The sequence below is a fragment of the Ovis canadensis genome, chromosome 6 (genome assembly GCF_042477335.2).
Source record: "Ovis canadensis isolate MfBH-ARS-UI-01 breed Bighorn chromosome 6, ARS-UI_OviCan_v2, whole genome shotgun sequence".
Classification (NCBI taxonomy): domain Eukaryota; kingdom Metazoa; phylum Chordata; class Mammalia; order Artiodactyla; family Bovidae; genus Ovis; species Ovis canadensis.
Window position 1 is genome coordinate 47008145 of NC_091250.1, and position 8610 is coordinate 47016754.

The 8610-nt window shown below is 42.6% G+C and overlaps 1 pseudogene; it reads right to left on the reverse strand.

Moving 5' to 3' along the window:
• Positions 1 to 2473: 2473 nt before the first annotated feature.
• LOC138442892 (transmembrane protein 186 pseudogene) lies at positions 2474 to 3360 on the reverse strand (annotated as a pseudogene).
• Between the last annotated feature and the right edge of the window lie 5250 nt (positions 3361 to 8610).

Genomic DNA, 8610 nt, shown 5'->3' on the forward strand with positions numbered 1-8610 from the left:
AGTATTTCTATAAAATTTTCTAAGCTCTCTACACCTTGATTTATCCACAAAAATCACTCCTCCATTCTTATCAATATCATCAAGTCCTTCTTTAGTAATTTCAACCCTGGGATTTACCTCTCATTCAAAATGTAACTTATTTTTGTGTGTAGCATTGGTGAGTGTTCTAATTTCATTCTTTTACACGTAGCTGTCCAGTTTTCCCAACACCACTTATTGAAGAGACTGTCTTTTCTCTATTGTATATTCTCGCCTCCTTTGTCATACTTTAGTTGACTGTAGGTGCAAGGGTTTATCTCTGGGCTTTCAATCTTGTTCCATTTGATCTATATTTCTGTTTTTGTGCCAGTACCATACTGTCTTGATTATGGTAGCTTTGTTGCTTAGTCTGAAGTCAGGGACTCTGATTCCTCTAGTTATATTTTTCTTTCTCAAGATTGCTTCGGCTATTTGGAGTCTTTTGTGTTCCCATACAAATTATAAAAACCTTTATTCTAATTCTGTGAAAACTGCCTTGGTAATATGATAGGGATTGCATTGAATCTGTAGATTGCTTTGGGTAGTATAGTCATTTTCACAATGTTCATTCTTCTGATCCAAGAACACAGTGTATTTCTCCATCTGTTTCTGTCATCTTTGATTTCTTTTATCAGTGTCTTATAGTTTTCTGAATAGAGGTCTTTTGCCTCCGGCAATGGCAACTCACTCCAGTGTTCTTGCCTGGAGAATCCCAGGGATGGGGGAGCCTGGTGGGCTGCCGTCTATGGGATTGCACAGAGTCGGACACAACTGAAGCGACTTAGCAGCAGCAGCAGCAGCCTCCTTAAGTAGGCTAGTTGGAATGGCCATCATCAAAAAACCTTTGAACAATAAATGCTAGAGAGGGTGTGGAGAAAAGAGAACCCTCTTACACTGTTGTTAGGAATGTAAATTGATACAACCATTGCGGAGAGCAGTATGGAGATTCCTTAAAGAACTAAAAATAAAATTATCTTATGATCCAGCAACCCCACTACTGGGCACATACCCTGAGAAAACCCTAACTCAAAGAGACACATGTATCCGCAATGGTCATTGCAACACTGTTTACAATAGCCAGTGAAAGTGAAAGTGAAGTTGCTCAGTCGTTTCCGACCCTTAGCAATCCCGTGACTGCAGCCTACCAGGCTCCTCCACCCATGGGATTTTCCAGGCAAGAGTACTGGAGTCGGTTGCCATTGCCTTCTCCTACGATAGCCAGTACATAGAAGCAACCGAGATGTCCATCAGCAGAGGAATGGACAAAGAAGATGTGGTGCATAGATGCAGTGGACTACTACTCAGCCATGAAAGGGACAAAACTATGTCATTTGCAGAGACGTGGATGGACCTAGATAGTTAAATAAATCAGAAAGAGAAAAAATAAGTAGCGTATATTAATGCATATATACAGAATCTAGAAAAATGCTACAGATTAACCTGTTTGCAAAGCAGAAACAGAGACACGGATGTAGAGAACAAGCATATGGACACCAAGGGAGGAAGTGGAGGAGCAGGATGAATTGGGAGATTGGGATTGACATATACAGTCTACTGGGTATAAAATGCGTAACTAATGAGACCCTACAGTGTGGCATCAGGGAACTCAGGTGACCTCAATGGAAAGGAAACCCAAAAAGAGGGACTATATATATATATATGCATAGCTGATTCACTTTGCTGTAAAGCAGAAACTAACAGAGCATTGTGAAGCAACTATACTCTAATAAAATTTAATTTAATTTAATTTAATTTTTTTCATGTTATCTTGATGATAAAGTCATCTTTCTCAAAATGCCATTTTTCAGTCTACACAGAGGAAGGAAACCTCTCCAAATATTTGATATTTATCACATTCTTTACAGCAATGGAAAATGCAAATCATTTAAAAGGACAAGCTACATCCACTCAGTGGAATATTTTGCAATTACTGATTTTCTTTTTTTGCATAAAAAGTATTTATAAGAATCAAATAATCTGGGCCTTTTGTTTTTATGTATTTGTAAGTATACTCCCCATTTTTTTCTAATTTTGAGATCTAATTGGCATATAGCATTGTATTATTTAACATATACAATATGATTTTTATATATATAGTAAAATTACAGTAAGTTAACATCCAGCATCTCGCACAGGTAACAAGGTTTTTCCCTTGTGGCTATTCTAAATGATCAACCCCTCCAGGCGCTGGGTGCACCAGGAGGCGCAGCAGGGCGAAATCCCTCCCCCGTTGCCTGAGAGCTCTTCAACGAGCCACCAGCTCTGCATCAGCAGTGACATCCAACCATCCCAGGAGACCAGGAGGATTTTTTTCCACTTTACAGACGTGAAAACTAAGGTTCTGAGAGACTTCATAACCTGGCCCAGGCGCGGGCTTTGAGAACTAACAAAACCCAAGTCCCCCACACCTGTCCGATTACACAGCAGAGGATGGTTTGAGCAAACCTGTCATTGCTTCCTCTGAGAACCTACCAGAAAATTCTGGCCATTATCTCGATGCCACACGCAAGCGCAGTAAAGAATCGGCACTCAGGGCCTCTTTCCTAAACCCAGCTACTAATGTCTATCTTGTTAGTTTTCTCACCTCAGGGGCCGCGGCAGAAGTTTCCCAGCAGCGCAACCCCGTCCTTCAGCCCCGCCCACACCCTCTGCCTTCCAGCGGGAGCCTCCCAGCATCCACTTGGGCTCCAGGCCAGTCACTTAAGCGTGTGCAGCATCCCGAACACCTGCGTGAACCGCTCTTGGTCCAGGACGCGCCCGTAGCGCAGGGTGAGGTAGAAGGTCTGTTTCCCGCTGTATTGCTGGATCCGCACGAACAGCTCCTGGGGCCAATCCGGGCGTTCCATCATGGGGATCACGTCAGCCACAGGGCAGTAGGTGTCCTGTCGCCGGCCCCAGAAGGTCGGGTGGGCCACCCGCAGCATGGTGCCCGCCTCGTTCACGTACAGGATGCCCACCAGCCTCCGGAAGAAATGGCTCATCCAGCACAACATGGCCAGGGCGAAGCCGGCGACGCCGCCCGCCAGGCACAAGGAGCTGACGGGCATGAGGCCCTGGGAGTAGCACTAGAGGCCCGGCGGCAGGGCGGCCACCGTCAGGGCCGTCTGTGCCACCTTCAGCCGAGACAGGTACCCGAAGGCCTTGATGGCGTCGAAGCGGTACACCATCTGAAACTTCTCCGTCTCTGGGCCCGGTGGCTTCTCCCTGGAGGGGGCCGGCCCGCTTCCCACCCGCCTCCTGGGATCCTGCCCACCGCAGCAGCACAGCCGGTGGAGCCGCCTGCCCCAGGCGGCTGGCCCTGGCGGCGGCGCCACAGCTCGGAGGAAGGCAGCCATGGTATCACTGCCCGGTGCCGGAAGTGAATCCACCTGCTCCCGGAAAATTTAATTTTAAAAATGTAATTTGTTGCATGTCTCTCTAGCTTGTACTGAAAACTATTTGAGAATATGTATTAACTTGAAGAATATGTATAAACTTCAAAGTCCTAGAAAACGTGGCTAGCATTAATGTTTTTGTGTATTTGTCTTGATCCCTCAACTATCAGATGTTAAGTTTGTGGGAAGGTGTGATTTCCTTTTAAAATGATTTCATTTCTAACAATTTAGAAAATGTATTCATCTTAAAAAGTTTTATGAATAAAAGCTATTAATGTATGACATGGAAACACGCCAAGAAAAGCCTAAGTTTTTAGAAAATATTTACTCTTGGAAATACTCCTATAAGATTTATTTTGCCAGTTTAACAGAAAATATATACTCTTGAAAATTTCTTCCACAAATTTTTCTTACAAAACCTTGTATATTTTGAAGTTGGGATTTGTCATGGATGAAAATGTTAGCATGGTGAGGAAGCATTAGCTGCTAATGAACCACATCTTGTTTGTGGAAAATATAGAGTTGAACCATTTTGAGTACTTCTGAGAACTGGAAGGTTAATGTTTAAAATCACTGAAGGGAAGGTGGAGCCTTTTTCAAAGCCATAAAAAGGAATAATTGCGATGACACACCACAGTGTGCATTTTATACTGTTGAATGATGGCAGCTTCACTTTTGGCTCAATGCCCCAGAGGCCTAGCACACCCAGGGAGCATTGTAAAAGCTGCCTAACGCACACCCTGGCGTGTGTGTGCCCACTTTTACAGCCAGCAATAATTTTAAAGGAACATACAGTACCTACTAGGAAGCTTTTTCAGAAGACAAAATGTAAAGCAATAAGGATATAAACTTTTTGTATAATATTACTACTAATAGGTGAATCAATAAGAATCTTGTTCTGAAATACTTAACCAAATAGCAATTACAAACCATTTAAATCATTTATTGAACTATTTAGGCTCTAAATATTTTCTCATGATGGGTTGACTATAAAGATTTGAGGATATGATGAATAGTCATATAATCTTCTTGAAAATAGTTTTATACTATTGTTTAGGTTACAGTCATTCAGTTGCCTCATGTACTACCACATTTTTCAAATAATAATAACAAGGTTGCTCTCTTTTGGAGGTAGAATATTATGCTAACTGCAGTAGAAATGCTAATATTTTTATAGTTAATATATTAATATTTTTCCCATTCAGGGTGCTAAAAGACATGTTAAAATCCTCAAATTATGCCAGAATAAATAATCAATTAAATACATGGAGTAATTTTAGCATTTGATTTGACTTCATAAATAAAAGACAAGAAATCTAATTATCTCAGGCAATTTTTTATTATTTAGCAACTGAGTGAACTATCTACAACATTCATAAGATATAGCCATTCACTGGGGTGAAAAGTGAAAGTAGCTCAGTAGTGTCTGACTCTTTGCGATCCCATGGACTGTGGCCTGCCAGGCTTCTCTGTGCATGGAATTCTCCAGGTCAAAACGCTGGAGTGGGTAGCCTATCCCTTCTCCAGGGGAATCAAACTAGGGTCTCTTGTAGTGCAGGCAGATTCTTTACCAGCTGAGCTACTAGGGCTTCCCATTCACTGTGGTAGAAGCAGGCTTTATAAAGTAGTGAATTTGCAGTTTGGTAGGGTTGGGAGTTTCCTCTTTAAAAACATAAATACAAAATCAGATTTAAAAAGTGAATGATTAGGCCACTTGGTGAGAGTGAAAAAGGAGAGTGAAAAAGCTGGCTTAAAATTCAACATTCAAAAATCTAAGATCATGGCATCTGGCATCATGGCATCCATCACTTCATGGTAAATAGATGGAGAGAAAGTGGAAACAGTGACAGGTTTTTTCTTGGGTTCCAAAATCACTGCAGACAGTGACTGCAGCCATGAAATTAAAGGATGCTTACTCATTGGGAGAAAAGCTATGACAAACCTAGATAGCCTATTCAAAAGCAGACACATCACGTTACTGACAAAGGTCTATACAGTCAAAGCTATGGTTTTTCCAGTAGTCGTGTATGGATGTGAAATTTGGACCATAAAGAAGGCTGAGTGCCGAAGAATTGATGCTTTCAAACTGTGGAGAAGACTCTTGAGTTCCTTGGACTGCAAGGAAATCAAACCAGTCAATCCTAAAGGAAATTGACTATGTATTGCAAGGACTGATGTTGAAGTTGAAGCTCCAATACTTTAGCCACCTCATGGGAAGAGCCAACTCATTGGAAAAGACCCTGATTCTGGGAAAGATTGAGCGCAGGAGAAGAAGGGGATGACAGAAGATGAGATGGTTGGATGACATCATCCACTCAATGGATGCGAGTTTGAGCAAACTCTGGGAGATAGCGAAAGACAGGGAAGCCTGTTGTGCTGCAGTTCATGAGGTCGCAAAGAGTCTGACACCACTAAGCAACTGAACAACAACAAGAATCAATTACTTAGACTTGGAGATTTAGTCTATTGACTTCTAAGATGTCCTTAGGCAATTTTTCAGAAACATTTACAGAGAAATGCTTCCTGATTGTGACTTGGCTTTCCTTCTCCATCTGGAACTCTCCATTACTCCCAGCAACTCCAAGTGCTCACAGGGCCCTTGTCCATGAGGGGCCCTGACACTTAAGCCTTATCAGTTGCACAGTAACCCTGCCCCTGCTACCCATATCTAACATTGGTAGAAACTTCTTCCCTGGTGGCTCAGGGAAGAAAAGAATCTGCCTGCAATGCAAGAGACCTGGGTTCAATCCCCAGGAAGATCTCCTGGAGAAAAGAATGGCAACTCACTCCAGTGTTCTTGCCTGGAGAATTCCATGGACAGAGGAACCTGGTGGGCTGTAGTCCATGGGGTCACAAAGAGTCGGACATGACTGAGTGACTTCCACTTCACTTCATTTTGACCCTACCCCTCCTAGCCAAATCTAATATTGGTAGAAACTAGTGGTAAGAAGTACTGTTTCGGACCCTGTTCCTTCAGAGTTAATACTTTTTTAGATTCAACTTAAGATTGTAAGCAAGGGTTGAATCAAGGTTAAGAGTCCACATTTATAGAGAAATTATTGAAAATGTTTTTATTTTCCATTCCTGACTATCTTTAACTCCCTTGTTGCTGCTGCTGCTGCTAAGTCACTTCAGTCATGTCTGACTCTGTGCAACCCTATAGACAGCAGCCCACCAGGCTCCCCCGTCCTTGGGATTGTCCAGGCAAAAACACTGGAGTGGGTTGCCATTTCCGTCTCCAGTGCATGAAAGTGAAAAGTGAAAGTGAAGCTGCTCAGTCATGCCGACCCATAGCGACCCCATGGACTGCAGGCTACCAGGCTCCTCTGTCCATGGGATTTTCCAGGCAAGAGTACTGGAGTGGGGTGCCATTGCCTTCTTCTTTACATGCTATCAACTAGGAGAAATTAATGTTCAGAAGTTTGAGCAGTCCATCTTTTCATGGGCTCTGACTCTGAATCAAACTATAAATTAGGAATCTTGGAAGCATTTGTATTCTCAGCCATCCACAGTGAACCCATTCTTGTATAATTCCAGCACAATAATAACAGCACAATAATACACAATAATAAGTGGTTAATAATTCTTGTCAATAAATTCTCTAAGAGACCAGATGTCATTTTCATGCTACAGACATATTAAGAAGGTATGAAATCTCTATGGGGATTTTGATAAGGCAGACCACAGGACGAAGCCCACCCTCAGGGCTCTTTACTACTGGGCAGGGTGAGAGGGGTCCAAGACTAGATAAGAGCAGTAACTGGAAGTTAGAATGCGTAGGGCCTGGTTCCTTTCTAGTAGTTTTAGGTTTACTCTGAGTGAAAAATAAAACCAAAACCAAGAAACCCTTAGAGGGTTTTGCTCAAAGAGGCAGCATGATATGACTTGTGTTTCAAAAAAGGCTCACTCTGCTGCTATGTTGACAACAGATGATATGAGGCAGGGGTGAAAAATAGGGACAGGTTATCACTTTAATTCAGACACAGATGATGGCAGTGGTTGTATTCCAGGTATATTATGAAAGGAGAGCAAACAGGATTTGTTTGATGATTGTATGTGAAGTGTGAAAGAAAGAGAGTCACATAAGATTGCAAGATTTTTAATCTGAACAACTGGAAAGATTACCTAAAAGAGGGAAGACTACATGTATAGCATGTTTAGGCAGAGACAATCAGGAGGTCGGTCTTTGACATGTTACCTTGAGATGGCCATCAGTTGTCCAAATGGAAATGTCAGGCCCTACACATTCTAACTTCCAGGTGAGGCTGGGGATTGAGGAGGTCTATACTAAGGTTACCAATTACGAACAGTATTGAAAGTCCTGTGGTTGGAGGAGCTCATTAAGTGAGTGAGCACTGATAGAGAAGTCTGAAGATTAAGAAGGTTGCGTCCTGGGATGCTGTGATATTTAGAAATCAGGTAGGTAATTAGGAACAAGCAAAGAAGGTTGAAAGTGTGTTGCCAGTAAAGTAGGAGGAAAAGCAGAAGAGTGAGTGCTGAGCAAGTAAAGGTGGAATGATTCAATTCCACACGTACACATTAACCTGCAAAAGCATTTATTGAGGGGAATCTAAAGGGATATGCAGTAGCTGATCCCTATCACCCTCTGGGGAAGTGCAACCCTAGGGACTTAGAAGGGCTGAGGATTGTATTCGAGGTGAGGAATCCCAGCCCTTAGGCTGTGGGGCTGAAAAGCTATAGGACCAAAGACCCAGCTGCTCCCCTGATATGATCAGGGGCTATGATCCTTGCCTGTGGCTATCTTAAAAGGTGAAAAAGGCCCCTGAATCTTCTCTGTTGTGATTAACAGGAAAGAATTCTCAGGGAGAAAAGGAATGCATTTGTGCATGCTAAGTCACTTCAGTCATGTTGGACTCTTAGCAACCCTATGGATTGTAGCCCACCAAACTCCTCTTATCCGTGGGATTCTCCAGGCAAGAACATAGGTTGGCCTGCCCTCCTCCAGAGGATCTTCCCAATCCAGGAACTGAACCCATATTTCTTACATCTCTTGCATTGGCAGGCAGGTTCTTTACCACAAGCACTACCTGGGAAAGATGCATGTGTGTGTTAAAACAAGAGCAAAGAGGTACAAGAGGAGAATTATAAGCTGATGTAAAGAGTAATGTAACGAGAGTATGAACATATGTACTCTGTCTCCTCTGAAGATCCTGTTCCCTTCCATGGCTTTTACTCTGAAACATGTTCAGATGACTTC